At 39.4% G+C, this 17,073-nt stretch overlaps 1 pseudogene across 1 annotated transcript in view; it reads right to left on the minus strand.

Moving 5' to 3' along the window:
• The window catches only part of LOC146451871 (uncharacterized), a 7,251-nt pseudogene extending 528 nt beyond the window's left edge, over positions 1 to 6,723 (minus strand). The window contains exons 1-4 of the transcript XR_014859927.1: positions 6,624 to 6,723; positions 3,890 to 5,403; positions 3,206 to 3,222; positions 1 to 905 (exon numbers count right to left, since the gene is read on the minus strand). The exon at positions 1 to 905 is cut by the window's left edge and continues 218 nt beyond it. The product of XR_014859927.1 is annotated as an uncharacterized LOC146451871 (transcript). The remainder of the gene's footprint in view (positions 906 to 3,205; positions 3,223 to 3,889; positions 5,404 to 6,623) is intronic.
• Positions 6,724 to 17,073: the final 10,350 nt, after the last annotated feature.

Consider the following 17,073-nt stretch of genomic DNA (forward strand, 5'->3'; position numbering starts at 1 on the left):
GAGGAAACATCCAGGGTGACAAGGAGGGCGTTTTCCGGTAGAGGTCCCAGTTTCTCGAGTTGAAGAAGAAAGTGTGTAGTATCTTTTATGAATGAAGGAAGATTCTGAACAAGGGGCTTCAGGTGGTAATCGACGAACTCGGAAATGCGTTCAGTAGGGTGGCCATTGCTGGATATGATGGGTCGGCCAGGGTTGCCTTGTTTGTGGATTTTAGGAAGAATGTAGAAACGACCAGTCTTGGGATCAGAGTTGGATGAGAGGTATTTAAATGTCTCATAGTCAATGAGATCATTTTTGTGTAAACGGGTAGTGTATTCTTTGACGCGTTCGTGTATTTTGCTTGTAAGGTCTGAAGATTGTTTTTGATAATATTTAGTGTCATTGAGCTGTCTGCGGCATTCATCAACATACCAGCAGCAGTCCATTATAACAGTTCCAGAGCCCTTATCAGCTGGTTTAATGACTATATCTGAACGTTTCCTGAGTTTTGTGAGAGCTTTGCGTTCTTCTATAGAGAGATTGTTGTGGATAGTGGCTGGTTTTGAGGTCATGATCTCATTTTCGACTGCATTGATAAAAGTGTCAAGGGCTATGTCCCTTCCATTAGAAGGAGTCCATGATCCCTTGCATCTGAAGCGCTTGACTTCATGATCAGATGAAAGATTTGGAGCAGTTAGGTGTTGTTGTTGTTGTTGTTGTTGTTGAAAGAATTCTTTTAGTCGTAAACGTCTTGCAAAGTCGTTGATATCTGCTTGTATTTCTGACCAGTTGACACTTTTGGGGGTGGGGACGAAGGTCAGTCCTCGTGATAATAGTTTGGTCTCAGAGTTTGAAAGTCGTACGGTAGAAAGGTTGATCACTGTTTCCTTGTCTTGGGAGGAATGCTGCAGGGAGGAATGCTGCAGCTGTTAGAAGGACGCGCATACAGAGCCTAATTGAAGAAGAGCACTGAACACTGTCACTTAGGACACAAAAGATAAAAGAGAACGTTTGCCCTCTTCAAGAAAATTCCATAATTAGTTAATGAGGATACCGTGGATAAATAAAGTTATTTGAGTAGTTATTTTTTACTATTTTGCTGTGGGGGAGTGAGCCCTATCTTGGCCGGGGGAGGGGGGTTCTACCCCCGGTGACTTTGAACATGAGTAACTTTATCAAAGTTTGCTCTAACGCCCTGAAACTTCAGGTCCTCTTAGAAAATTTACTGCAAACATTTCTTGTTTTATTTCTTCGGTAATGTTAATTGACATTATTGTTACTATGGCAACCAATTTCTGACAGACAGTTGTTCAATTCTTTTTAAAACGAAGAAAAATTAATTTTAAAAGAATCGCTTATCTCCAACTAATGACTCGCTCATTAATGTACTTTATTTTCCAGTTTTTGTGTGTGCACTTCCCCTTGTTTATTGTTATTTTTGTTAGGTGTGTGCGTGTGTGTGTGTGAATGGTAAATCGTGTCCTTAGTTCTATGTTAATGTAGGGTATTTGCAATTTTTTCTGCTTGGCCCAGCCACTTAGCTCGATTAGGTTGCTATTTCTACGTGGCTGTGCTCTCTTCCTTAGTAATTTTTCTTTCTTGCATTTATGTTAACACTGTATAATTTCTGGGCACGAATAAAAATTGTTGTTGTTGTTGTTGTTGTTTTCTTACTTCAACGTTTGTGTATTAGTGTTGTTTTATTGGTTTGGATTACTTTTCGCTTAATTTCAGGGCTCCCCTAAAGTTTGGGAAAATCCAGAAATCCAAGATGGCCGATTCAAGATGGCCAATTGTTTGCCATCATGACTAAATTACCACTACCCCCCCCCCCCCCCCCCCACCCAACTGCCGGAGCGAAAAGGCATTAAATTATAGTTATTCTGTTCAATGTTAACATTTTGAAGGGATTTGTAACCAAAACTCAAGAGTCCCGGGAGTAGAGTGACGTAAATTAGTTTCCATTCCCGGCGACATTTTTTACAGGACAGAGCGGGTATTTCCCCCTTCCCCCCCCCCCCCCCCCCAAAAAAAAATGGATTTTCAAACATTTTAGGCACTTTTTACCCTTAAAATCGTTTGGTACACGCATCATACGAAAAACTTGACCGATATAAACCCCAAAAGAGACGAAAAACATTTCTTTTTGAACAAACTGTCTCTGCTTAAGCTAGTCATCTAGGGTCATCCAAAAGCAAATTACAGCCTAAGTTTTATAAGATCTATGCTAAGCTGGATTGGTACATAGCGATGTATGTTTTTCTTTGTTGACAAGGATATCTAACGATGACTGCCCATCAAGAGCGATTAATTTCCGCAATAGAACGGCAGAGAAAAGAGAACAGCAAAATGATTTTGAGTGACCAACGTGACAGCTAATTCTTAAAGCATTTTGAGGCAACCTTTTGGTTAAATTTCCCTGTTCTCGTTCGTGGTCGTGCTGTAAACAACCAGTTCAGGTTGTTCATTTTAGTGTTCTGTGTTGATTTGTTTTTGTTCATTTTGGGGGGGCCTGGTGTTGTCTGTGCACGGCTCTAGGACCAAGAGATGAGATCTAGAAGTTACCGTCCCAACATTCCTTGCACTTGCATCCAGTTTGAAGTAAAGACGATAGTATTTTTACTACACGCCTCTATTTAGGTATTACTTAGTCTCGGGTGCAAACCAGTGGCTTTGGTATTTGGAAAAATAATTTAAAAAATCAATTTGTCTTTTGTTTAGTGTTAATTGCCCCACAAGGCTAGACAAATGGGTTGCATAACTCTAACATTCTTAAACAAAACTAGAAAATGTATTACCAAAAACAGGTCTATGTAATTCGTCAAGTTTATATCATCAAACAGAAAGGAATCAACGTTTTAATTTTACCCAAAGTTTGAAAGGCATTCCACAGGATATAGCAATGAGAAACGAAAACACTAATTTCTCTTTAATTACAGTTTAACAATAGTTGCTAATTATTATCAAATGTTCCTTAAATGTCTCATGTAAATTGAAACAAATACGACAGTCCTCTTTCAATGGAAAACGTGCATGCTGTACAAATGTATTAGTTCAAATCTTGACTCGGATATAATTCTGCGTTAAATGGTTCCAATTCTGGGGTGGAGAACGTCAAGCCACTAAGACAGGGGGCGGCTTTTCGCTTGATGGATACAACTCCTTGCCATAAGAAGTGGAAGCAGTGTCTCACGCAGAAAGATATCTTGTCCCAGAAGAACCTCACATGGGCAGTTCCTTTAACTGCAAAAATTGACCAAAATAAAATTAGATACAGCTTTTCCCTTAAACTAAAACAGAACCTAAAAGTTCAATGTTCAGTTTGGCTACCAAACTCTCAGAAGGAATCGTCTGAAATTGTGTCACGGTAAATATTTTGTTACAGCACGATCAGAAACGCCACGGCTTACAAATGTAATATCTTTGAAAGAAAATTATAAATTAACTGGAAAAGAGACACTTTTTAATTCCTCAAAGTTACAGAATGTCATACATAATTCTCGTTAAGACGCACACCATCGAGACCAGCACTAATAAAGAAGGGCCATTCTTGAAGACAGTTCAGTAGCAACGAAAAAAAAATGAATAAGTTACGGCAAGGTCCAGCATTAGGTCATTACTGTGTAGCACTTAGTTTCCTAAGCAGTGTTTTCAAAATTAAGCTCGCTTGTTTATTTAAAGGTGAATTTTATGGGGAAAAAATTAAAATGGCATTTTAGTCATTTGTCATCAATGAAGAGGTTATAGGCGACAGGTCTACGATTAAAAAACGAGACAATAGTATTTTATTTTTGAAACCTTTGTTCTTTATAAAATTAAGATATGCACCTTGGAGAGGTGCCTGCTAAGAGAGCGAAGTAGACTGCAATGAATGCTACATCTATAGGACTGTTATTCGAGCTAGACTTACCCAAGGCAACAAGCCATACTGAACGGTTGAGGACCACGAAAAGAACGTTTACCCACAAGGTGTCGCTTTTGTTGTGATCGTGAGTGGCATCACATGTGGTGTACATTGCTCCAAGGCACACGTCAAAAAAGATGACCCACAGTACAAAGGTTTGGAGTCGGTCTTCAAACTTGTCTTTCATTGGGCGGAAGAAGGTGTAAGCCACTCCAAATGCACTTACGGTGAAGACAGTGAGGCCAATTTGTGAAAGGCTCTCAGAATCAAAGAAAAAGATCGATGAGATAAGGATCAATTTACGACACATCTCTGTTATCTCCCAAAACCGAAACTTTTTCTTATAGTTTTCAAAAAAGACTCTCAATCCAAACGCAAATTCATCTTCAGTCCACGCATCGCGGTATTTGTAAACGAGAAGCAGCACCAAGAGAGGAAATCCCACAGGATACAAAACGAACACAGCAGCAATTCGTCAGTACAACTTGTGTCTGGCAGTGAAACATCCGATGGAGTAATCAGCCTTCAGAAGCGAGATGCATTGACTCTGATCATTTGTGAAGCATTGCACCACACATGCGCCTGGGAAAGGAAGAATTTGGATAATCGTTGTACTTGCTACTGGATATGAAGCCAGTAGAAACAAGAACAAGAACCGATAACATGATTTCGTTAAACTGGACACTGCTCTTAGTTTTTCACTGCAAGATCAATCTAGCTTTGTTGTGATGTAGCACTTTTTAAGGAAAGGCATATAAAAACAAGAAACAACACTGAGACATTTACTGAAAGAACAATCAAGAACTTTAAGGACTGATCCAGTCGCAATTGTGAATGAATGCAGGTCAGTAGAGCAAATTGAAAAATATTTCCCTCAAACAATTTCAAATAACCTTCCATGGAAATCAATGCTACTGGCCACTGAACCCTCGCTAATGCAGAGAAAATGCCAACAACAACTTGAAAAAATCCAGTTACAATTTTGAAACATGACATGATGACATCTGCGACGGTACGATCATCCTCTGTTTTCTTTGAGTCGCCCCACGGAACCATCAGAAACACCACAACAAAGATTGCAAACACTACGAAGAATGTAGTAATGGTAACAGTTAGCCTTGGACATTTAAGGCAAGTATTAAATCGTAAGTATTAATCATTCGCACAAGTAGCACACAAGCTTCCTTCATATCCTTCGTGACATTCTGAGTCAATTCCACCCTTCCAGGAGTCGGCATAAGGACAAATTACTGGTTTTGGCAGTGATGTGGAAAATATGGAGAATCTTTTGTCGTAATTAGGCCCGAAACAGTGAATATTGTCAACAAATTTCTTATAAAACTCATGGCTGCTTTGATTAGTTCATTTCCAGTAATAGTTTAGTGCCAGTATCGCCGTGTCATGTTTGCAGTTCATGCCGCGAGCTGGACAAGCTGAGCACGCGCCAAAACGATCCAGGCGGTAAAATCCGTGAAGACATCTGCATGCACGATAACCAGCGGATTCATTAGAAAGGGTACCTGTTAGTAAGACTATGTAGTCGTAAATAGTGATAATAATAATAATAATAATAATAATAATAATAATAATAGTAATAATAATAATAATAATAATAATAACAATTTGCAACATTATATCATCACGTTATTTATGGTCAGATTTTAAGGAATTTTAAGGCCATAGAGGCTACGCTGTCGCCCTTTGTGGTTCATGATTAGCATTCCATACGTTTTAAAATACATAATAATAATAATAATAATAATAATAATAATAATAATAATAATGAGCATTATGATAATAATAATGAACTAATATACTGTAGGGATGAGCTACCCGTGGGTGGGTAACACAGTCGGGTGAAACTAGAAGAAAAGTATCAGAAGTATTCTCGCAAAAATGGGAGTTTAACACAATGATGGTAACATTGGCCGGGTGCTCCTATCGATTTTTTCCCGAGTATGCCTGTGTCACTTATTGAATAATACATCATTCTCATTTATTCATCAGGCTTGAAATATTCCATCACGTTTATTCCATTGCGCATATGCGACACATGATATTACAATTCTAGCAGTATGCAGGATGTTTGTCCCATGAACCTAGTTTAATGGTCTTTGCTCCCACGAGTCTCCTGTAGCTCAGTGCTATGGCATCCGAACTAGTAATAAGAAGGTCTTAGGTTCAACTTCTAATAGGAGCACTCGGATGTTTTTCCGGATGTGCCTGTTTAACTTATTGAATAATACATCATTCTCAATGGTGGTCATGGTTATTGTGATATGGTCGCGACGGTGACAGCGATAGTGATAATGTCGGCGCTGATGACGGTAATGTTGGTCGTGATACTGAAGGCGATGATGACAGTAATATAGAATTTTATATTGAATGCTAGTGCGGTGATGATCACCATAATGACAATAATGGCAACGGTGAAGAAGAGTAAGCAATTGTGAAAATGGTGGTTGTGACAATGGTAGAAGTGGCGTTGGTGGTTATATTAGCCATGGTCGTGTTGTTGGTTATAGCGAAATTAGTTATCATGATGTTGGTGATGATGATGACGTGGATGGCAACGTCGACGACCACGGCGACGGCGGCGATGATGATGATGATAATGATGATGATGATGATGATGATGATGAAACTGATGTTGGTGGTGGTGGTGGTGGTGGTGGTGGTGGAAGTGGTAATAGTTATGAACATTCCGATGATCGTGAGGGGAGGTGAAGACGATGCTTACCGTATGGACAAGCCCAACAGTCAGTAGCACTTCTACCAGGATAACGGTCCACGGAGACATAAGTTCCCGGGCTACATCGCTTTCAGTCAATCTGCCCCATTTGGTCCTGATAAAAGCCTCCTGTTGGTATAAAAGCGTAAAAAAAACTACAAGTAACCCATGCATAGTGGCTATCATATTGATTTATAGTATTTTTTGCGATCCTTTAAAAAATGATACCTTTTAAGAGAGTTCTTTATATTTTGGTATAGATTTGAGATATAGAAAATGTTTTGTGTACAAGAAGGGGACAACATTTAGCCCTAATTGGTATGTGAGACGGTAAGAGATTGAATGTTCTTGGGTAATCCTCTGGGATTCAAGGGAAATGTAATTAAGAGATGAAACACTAACAACAAAAAAGTGTGTTGGACAGAATAAGGGAAGTGGGAGAAAGCACTTCCTTAGATGTGCGCTGTTTCACATCAAATTTTTCTCGCCTCATGTTACCTGAAGGGCACGCCTCACAAGAACCAAATTTGGTCCTAGAGTGAAAGGACGCGTAACTACAAAAACTAACTGAGCAAAGACTGCCTTTTAAAGGTTTGTTGAATTCCGGTGAAGTCACGTTTGCACAAAGGCTGCAAACAAAACCTGAATGAAGAAAGCCGCTCTTGTAGTATACTTCGTCTTCAGAAAGGACGATATAAAAAGTTGTTGAAGGAGCACACTCACTAAACGGATAAAACAAAGTCAAAATTAATTTAAGAAACCTAAGCAAAACAAAACACTGGTGTTCTATCATAATGATTCTAAGCACCGTGGGATGTACTTTTCTGTTACTAATTTTCGCGGGCAAATTTCGGGGGACTTAAATGTCGCGATTTGGTAAAAGAAGTAAGTTAAATCAGCTAATTGCCGATCTGACTTTAAAAAAAAGTTGTAGTCTGATAATTGAAATATTGCAGTTCATTTTACATAGCAAAATTATGGAATAACACAAAAACAGAACCATTGTGACAAAGCGAAGCAGGTTGACATGTATATGTTGGTTTGCAATACAGGTATACAATGGTGCACTTATAACTGAATGACATTGTCAGTTGCTTCAAATGGGTCATTGAGAGGAATAATTGGGTAAGAAATATCGAGAATCACTACTGGTGCCAAGGGAATTAGAAAATCCAGTCTAAGTGAAGGCCGCGACAAGGAACTGGTAATCTGAAGCAACAAGTATCCAAAGCTTAATACATATTTCAGTCAGGGAGTTCTCCCAACAGGAGTCGAACCTATGACCTTCCGATAACTAGTTCGAATGCTCTACCACTGAGCTACAGGAGACTCGTGGGAGCTAAGGCCATTAAACTAGGGGTGCGTTCGATTGACACTATTCCGGAATAAGAATAATAGGAATAAACCCGTACAACCGTTCGATTGAGACGCAATTCCAATTCCGGAATACATGGAATGTATTCCAAACATTCTGCTCCAGAGAGCAGAATACTTGGAATAATCCGGAATAATGACGTCATGCTTCGCGGTTTTTTTCAAATCAACAAACAAAATGGCTTCCGCTGCGTGCGAGCAAAACGAAATTTTACTCAAGAAAGGATACTCCTGGAGTCGGGAAGAGACCCTTCTCCTCATTACGCGGGATGCCCTGAGGGGGCATACCGTGTCTAAAAACGGGTCGATTTCTTTTTTTACGCGGGATGCCCTGAGGGGGCATACCGTGTCTAAAAACGGGTCGATTTCTTTTTTACGCGGGATCCCCTGAGGGGGCATACCGTGTCTAAAAACGGGTCGATTTCTTTTTTTACGCGGGATGCCCTGAGGGGGCATACCGTGTCTAAAAACGGGTCGATTTCTTTTTTTTTTTTTTTTTTTCTTCCTCGTATCCACAAATCGGTATATTAATTTATTCATTAAACTCTCCCCTCTCCTACTCGGGATGTATTGTTCTGATTGTCTTCAACAACAGCAGGCCAATCAAAATCCATTCTTGTCGCTTATATCGCGAGGGAGGGGACCCACTCACCCTTACCTGTGTGACGTCAACGCATCATTTGATTTCTTAATTAAAAGTGCATTAAATTGTCGTGCCATATTGTTTATAACATGTTCTGGACTCAAGTGTGCCGTTTTCAAACGGAAATTTCACCATTTTGAAGCGGCAAATCGAAAGAATAACTTCTAAGAAGCACTCGAAATTTAAAACGGTGGAAATTGGTGAGTTCATGGCGAAGGAATCGTGCTTTGTTTGACAGTCTTAGACCACCACGCGAGACTGAAAAGAGGTCATTGAGAAGCTTACGTTATCGTAATGGAATTCTACACATTTCCGGTGAAAGTCTGAGTCGCGTAACACAAGGTAAACAACGTAACGCGATCGTCGTGACTCAAACTATTCCATTAGCAAGGATAGTTTTATCAATCGGCAAAGCATACAGTTGGAATAAATGAATCAGCCCCAGCATCACGCGTAATGCCAGTATAGCAGGCATCTTGTTTTTTTTTTTTTTTTTCTTCCTCGTAGCTACAAATGTGTACATTAATTTATTCATTAAACTATCCCCTCTCCTACTCGGGATGTATTGTCCTGATTGTCCTCAACAAAAGAAGGCCAATCAAAATCCTTTTTTGTCGCTTATATCGCGAGGGAGGGGACCCACTCATCCCTACCTGTGTGACGTCAAAGCATCATTTGATTTATTTATCACATCCGGATTAAATTTGGCACCATATTGTTAACATGTTCTGGACTCAAGTGTGCCGTTTTCAAACGGAAATTTCACCATTTTGAAGCGGTGAATCGAAAGAATAACTTCTAAGAAGCACCCGACATTTAAAACGGTGGAAATTGGTGAGTTACTGGCGAAGGAATCGTGCTTTGTTACACAGTCTTAGACCACGACGCGAGACTGAAAAGAGGTCATTGAGAAGCTTATGTTATCGTAATGGAATTTCAAAACTTTCCAGTTAAAGTCTGGGTCACGTAATACAAGGGAAACAACGTAACGCAATCTTCGTGACTCAAACTATTCCATTAGCAAGGATAGATTTATCAATCGGCGAAGCATACAGTTGGAATAAATGAATCAGCCCCAGCATCACGCGTAATGCCAGTGTAGCAGGCATCTTGTTTTTTTTTTCTTCCTCGTAGCTACAAATCAGTACATTAATTTATTCATTAAACTCTCCCCTCTCCTACTCGGGATGTTTTGTCCTGATTGTCTTCAACAAAAGCAGGCCAATCAAAATCCATTCTTGTCGCTCATATTGCGAGGGAGGAGACCCACTCACCCCTACCTGTGTGACGTCAAAGCATCACTTAATTAACACTGGATTAAACTTGTGTCGCCATATTGTTAACATGTTCTGGACTCAATTGTGCCGTTTTCAAACGGAAATTTCACCATTTTGAAGCAAATCGAAAGAATAACTTCTAAGAAGCACTCGACATCTAGAATGGTGGAAATTGGAGAGTTCCTGTCCAAGGAATCGTGCTTTCTTTGACAGTCTTAAAACACAATTGCAGACAGAAAAGAGGTCATTGAGAACCTTACGTTATCGCAATGGAATTCCCGCAATTTCCCTTGAAACCCTGAGTAGCGTAAAAAAGGCAAACAACGTAACGCGATCTTCGTGACTCAAACTATTCCATTAGAAAGGATTGTTTTATAAATCTGTGAAACATACAGTTGGAATAAATGAATCAGCACCAGCATCTCGCGTAATGCCAGTATAGCAGGCATTTTGTTTCCTTGTACGAAGAAAAGAAAGAGATGTTCTAAAATGTTAACTACAAGAAGAAACAAGTCTGGGAAGTGATTGCAATGCGATAATGATAATTCGTTACATTGAATCTGTCTGATATTTATCTTATTGATTCTTGATTTCCAAGAAACCACAATGTAATCAACAAGTGCTTCTCAAACCTTATCGGCTCTCTACGCGGGCCAGTAGGAAGCTCTGGACAGTTTCCAAGTTCAACAACAAGCTGTTCAAATGTGTCCGCCGAAATGCGAAAATGGCTGCGAAACTCTGACAAATAGGCCTTATCACGGTTTTCGAAGTCATTTTGACGAGTAGGTGAAACACGTCTGAAATAACAGTGTTTGTATGGGAATTCGATGTCAAATAATTTTCATAAAATATCGCTTCTGAAAAAATCATGAATTGGAAACTTTTGGAACTGGGGAAAGGATTTTATGAAAAAAAATTGGAGGGATGTAGCTGTTCAAGAAAGCGCCCAGTCGTGTTTTGAACTTTTCATACATTTCCTTGTATTTTTTTCCCGCGAACTATTTTAAGTAGCAGTACACGGCTGGTTCGCTATACAGACAAATGTATGGAAAGTTCAAAACTCGACTGGACGCTTTCTGGCACAGCTACATCCCTCCAATTTTTTTTTTTTTTTTTCTTAAAATCGTTTTCCTAGTGCCAAAAGTTTCCAATTCATGAATTTTTCAGAAGCGCTGTTTTTTGAAAATTATTTGACATCGGATTTCCATACAAACACTGTTATTTCAGACGTGTTTGCCTACTCGTCAAAATGGCGTCGACAACCGTGATAAGGCCTATTATAATTGGGAACAACAGTTTCCGCATAACCTTCGATGCGAACCGCTTTACGCCGCTCTGACAACAAGTTATTTGCATAAAACAGGGGCAGAAACTCCTCTAAGACATCTTCTTCCTCTTGTACAGATTCCTCCTCGAGAAATTCTTCAACAAAAGTTGTAAAACCTGCAACAATGACCTTCAATGTCCCCGCCATGTTGCTGTTCACGGTGTTACGGAAATTTGTATTTTCCTTCGGTATACCGCTGTCTGCGTGTTATGTCGCAGGCATTATTCCAGAAACAAAGCTAAAACCGGGGAGCAAACAATAGGTTTAACACGAATGCAGTAGTAGTGTACTTTGGAGAATAATAAGAGTTTGTGTCAAGTTAAGGAACAGCATGTCAGTACAAAAGAAAAAGAAATAAACTCGTCAAAAAGCCGTGAAAAGATTTAATAAAAAATATTTCAAGAAACTAAAAGAAAGAAGGTCAAATAGCATTTTAACCGTAGAAAGGAAAATCAACATACACTCGATTGAAGAAACGTTGCTGGGTATACGTAAAAGGTACAAACTATCAACGATAAGACCCCTATGTGAGCTTCTTTGCTAGGATTTAGGTTTCAAATTTACATATTTGTCGTGGACGAGCTAAAACCACTAAATATGCGCTTACTAATTCGATCACGTCATAATTCTATCAGGTCGCATTGTTCACACTTTTACACGGACAACCTTTTTATCAATCGAGTGTATGCAAAAATTCTAATTCAGTTATTTCAATGCGTTCCTTGCGCGATTTAGACGAGGAATCTGCAACATATTCTAAAGTAAATATTTATTTTAACATCATTTTAAAACAGCACTCCATTTTTTTTATAATTGTTGTGTAGCATGCGTTTTTAATAAAGCTTGGGATTTGACCTTAATCTTTTTCAATTGTGGTTTTTAGCAGATAAGGTGCGTACAGTTATGTGAGACCTCCCTTGAAGATGTATGCGTTATTTATGTTACTGTTAACGTTAATGTTTAAGTATTCTTACGTGTTGTTTTTATCAAAACCAAAAGTTACTTCATTTTATGAGAGTATCTGTAACTAATGTTTTCCTGGATTTAATTGTAAAACAAGCTCTTAACGCAAACTCATGTACCAATTACTGCCGCATTTCTGGCTGAAGTTATAATTTCAATAAGGTTGAAGGTTGAATGCCTTGGAATTGGAGACGATGACGCGGTGTTGCTATGATTTATGGAGAGAACAAAGAACAACGACGACGATAGACAGCCAATTTCAAGCTCGGATAAAATTGTTTTAACTAAAAGAAAAACCCGAAAAAACCTGAAGGAAAAAAAGAATAGAAAGGAACTAACAAAAAATATTTTAGACTGCTTCCGGGGTCAACCACTCCAGGCATTAATTTTTACTATCCTTGCCCTCTAATTACTTATAAGAAAGAAAAAACTTGTGCCTCACTCACTATTCTGTCGTAAATGTGAGAAAATCTCTTATCCTCACTGCGAGACTACTCACTGCTCTGCCATCAAGGACGTCTGGTCAAAACTCAAGTTGAAACTGATATCATCGGTGGTTATTAAGAAAAAGTTCCGTAAGGTTCGAAACAGTATCGCTGTATGATAGATGAAAGACTGTTTCAGTTATGTATGCAACTGAGCAGTCGTGAAAAGAGATCCTGAAAAAGATCAGGTCTAGACGGGATGCGAACCCATCACCTCTACCGTTAGATACCGTAGCTACCAACTGAGGTGTCAAGAAAACTGGGGGCTGGTCTTTTTGTGAAGCTGTGATGTAAACTAAGAAGATGAACAGATGAAAGTGATGAAAATCCCGGAATTAAACGCAGACAAACCTGGGATGTTAGATTCTAAGAAACTAAAGAAACTAGATGATTTTCAATTGTCCCTTCGGGCGTCATGTATTATTAACTTAATTCGAGGCTTTACACTGAATGCAATTTCTATTTTCTTTCAAAAAAGGTAAAGGACTTATTTTACAGCCAAATGAGAACCACTGCCAATTTCTGTTACTGACTAAACCAGTTTATACTTTCAAATATCACTTGCTTCGTTGCGAACCTTAACGCAGCCTTACGAAACTTGCTCTCTGTTATCCAAGTAAACACAAGTGGTTGTATTCTCAGGGCGCCAATTACCGTGCTAAATCACAATAACGCCAAAAAAATATCTGTGCGACTGAATAAAGCACCTTTCTGCAATCCTTATTTTCGACCGTTGAACGGGTTATTTAACCTTCAAAATCACGTTATAAACTATACTATCAGTAAGTCAAAATTTAGCATTATATCAAGCTTTTTTCTTCACACCGTACCCGATAGTCTTTCACCCCTGCTCCATAATCACTTATAAGGTAGAAAAAAACTTTCTGCTCTTTTGAAGGCATTCTCTTCTTCCCTGTTGGTGGAACTGAAACCACGAACCACTCAACTATAGCCTTTGACCCGCACTCTAGCTGAGACTAACGTTTTAAGAAATTGAAACCAAGGGTAGGTTCGTAACGGTCTGAGATGCAGTTTAACGGCGCAGTAGACCATTGGCGAACTTTTACTGGTACAAGAAAGAAATATTTGTTTGAAACTTTTTTTTGAACTAGGGGCTAAAAGCTGCACGTACCAAATAGTCAACTGAGACTATGTGAAGTTAGCATAGAATCAATACCTTTAAGCTTTATCTAACAAAAAAAATAATGTGTTCGTTTGATGTCGACTTTTGCCAATCGAAAACAATCCACAAATATTTTTCATACGAGTTTGATTGTTATCGAATTTCGACAGCAATCCAACATTTATACCGATTCAATATTGATTTTGTTTGGAAATCGATTTCCTTCGAGTGACCAAGCCCGGATAAAAATATTAATAAAAGAGCAATTCCGCACTTTTTAAACTGATTTTCGTGCGCTTGCAACAATATTTGTAATCCCCAGCTCAGTATATATATACCTAAATACGCTTTATTTTCTCGGCGTCTTAAGCAGCCTTCACACGGCAAACTTGTGTTGGCAAACTCAAATTGGTGTGTGTGAACGGCACAAAAATAGTCGGCATACACGTTGGCAAACTTTTGGCGACAAATAGAACTGGCCTCTATTCTCGCCAACTTTTTCACCAACTTTTTTGTGTTGGTAAAGTCGTATTTGACGTGTGAACGGTTGGCAAACGTGTGTTGGTGACTGTCAACCAATCAAAACACGCGCTCTATTCACGTCATTTGCGTGACACTTCACAAAATGGCGGACGGACGTGAAGACGAACGTGCAACTTTTCAATTCATCGAGGAAGTTCAAAACTGTCCAGATCTGTGGGACGTTTCGTCTGCAGCGTACAAAGAAACAAAAACAAGCAAGTTTGATCCATTTGCAAAACTTTTTTTAATGCCGCAGCATCTTCCGCGCGAATCTCTTGGACAAGCGTGTTGTACGCTCCAAGGGTGGGATTTCTACTGATATAAGGTTTTGTCCAAACGTTACTATTTTTCCAGCGCTTTCTGTTTCTTCTTCGGCGATTAACATACAATAGGACCAAGACACAAGCGGAAGCTCTTCGTGAGTGCCACTGCACTACGTCGGCCATGTTGCAAATTTAGCGTGTGTTGTGATTTGAGGCGAGTTTGACGTGTGAAGGCACGAGTTTGCCAACTTTTTGAAGTTCGCCAACACGAGTTTGCCAACCTTAGTTTGCCGTGTGAAGGCCGCTTTAATCTCGCGATTTGGGGATTTCGTGACGGTACGTTTTTGCGATTTTGTTATATTTGTAAAAGTAAAAATAAAGTAAATTTATTTATACACGGTTAGATTTAAAGCTAGAAGCTTGTGGGGCCGTGTAATCAAACAAAATATTAGTGAATTTTGTATGGGTTTGGAACCATGTTTCAAGGTCTATAGCTTGATTGTTATTCAACTAAACAACACCAAACGTGGTCAAATGAGTAATCTTAAAGTGATCTTGTATATGATGGTGTCAATTTATAAATTAGATAAAATTTCCAACTCGACCCAGTGCCCTGCTTAACCCCAATGTGGCCTATAAAAAGACCTAAATGAAAATTGCAACGTCTAAACGGGCGAAATACTCAAAGAACTTGGTACAGAGGAGATTGATTACAAAGACGACAAAGATAGTTGAATAAATGAACTCAGAACGATTATTAAACGGGTAATACTTCACTTTAAGCGTATTTGTATGGTCAGTTAATTTTCACGCATACATATTTTCGCGACATTAAAAAAATGCATGAACAAGTAATGTAGGACTTATCTCCATTAGGGTCTCTTTACAAGGAGGGAGGGTAACCCTCCTAGAAGGGTCAAAAGATTTCCCTAGATCTTTTACATGTGTAGGGTTATCCTTAGGGCTATCTCTGCCAACAAAGCCACGGAAACCTGAAGCCATTTCGCGGCCGATAAGCATACTAGTCCAGTCAATCTGTGAAATTTGAAGGCCAAACCCACCACAAATTGCAACAAAAGCGAAACATGTCTCAATTTATTCTCAATTTATTGGGGAATAACATACTAAAAGTCACCGTAAATCGAAGGATTGGAACAATTTCATTTTGGACAAAGTTTAAACCACTATAATTTCATCCAAAATTTTATGCATATTCAATATCGCAAAGTTCAACAAAGTGGGAAGATATGTAGCTCCTCCAGTTGAAGCTATGAGAATAAAAATCAGCATCAGATTATGTACAACACTTCCAATGTAGGGACGTTCATTAGCGTGGCTTATGACGTAATATGACGTCACATTTGTCGAATTATTTGCTAGAACAAAAACAGACGACGAGCTAACTTTCTGATCAAGACCAAGTGCAACGCCATTTTGTAGAGGGTCGTCATGTCGTGCGCCGTTCTGAACGATATTGGCTGAACTGTCTACCAAGCCCCAATGAGAAGTATTAAGAGTGCAGGGGGTTTGATGAGGGAAAGAGGTATTGATAAACAGCAGAGACATGTGTGGTTGTTATCTATTCCAGCGTGTGCAGGTGAACGAAGCTCTTCAGGAATACACATCAGTCAGCTATTGCACCAGTGATCAACACAACGACATATCGATAGCTCGTCAAGAGAGAGATACCAGAGACACCCACAAGGTCCTGGAATACCTACAATCCAAAACACCATTTGATGCAAATGACAGAGGACTACTGGTGTCATAGCAAGTTGTTCAGTTAACCTGGCAAGGGCAGTCAAGTTGGAAAGATGATCGTGGATGGCCTGGTTAGCCAGAAAGTGCAAGAGTATGTTTTCAAGAACAAAGATCAGGCTGTGACCCTTGTCTTGAAGCAAAAGATGCGGTGCACACAGGCACAGAAACTGTGGTTATTGATCCTTTGCTTCTGTTCCAGCGTCTCGTTTCAGCAGGGACGCTTAAGGTAGAGTTGTTGGACAAAGGTTTGACTCATGAACTTTGTAGCTATCCACCTGCATTTTTTGAGACGACAAATGTTTTGCTTTCCCAAAACAAAGCTGCACTCGCCTATGCCATGTGAAAACAAGTTTTAGCTATGCCTACACCTGCCCAGTACGTTTTGAATGGAGGTGCCCTTCTCTACAGAAATTGTGGCCTAGTGGTGAGAAATTTGATGCAATCTGTTCTCGCCATGTTAAGTATGTGGCGGACAAATATAGATCTCCTGTCATAGTTTACGATGGCTATCAAAACGGACAGTCCACAAAAGACAACACTCACAGTAGACGAACCAAATCTGGTATGGCTGCTGAAGTGCGTTTCACTGGGGATATGATATGTTCTATCAAGAAGGATGTGTTCTTATCCAACAAGACCAACAAACAGAGGTTCATAACGCTACTCTCAAGTCACTTCCAAATGCAACAGAACAACATCGTAGTCATAAATGCAGAAGCTG

The sequence above is a fragment of the Pavona decussata genome, unplaced genomic scaffold, assembly GCF_977016875.1.
Source record: "Pavona decussata unplaced genomic scaffold, jaPavDecu1.1 SCAFFOLD_383, whole genome shotgun sequence".
Taxonomy (NCBI): Eukaryota; Metazoa; Cnidaria; class Anthozoa; order Scleractinia; family Agariciidae; genus Pavona; species Pavona decussata.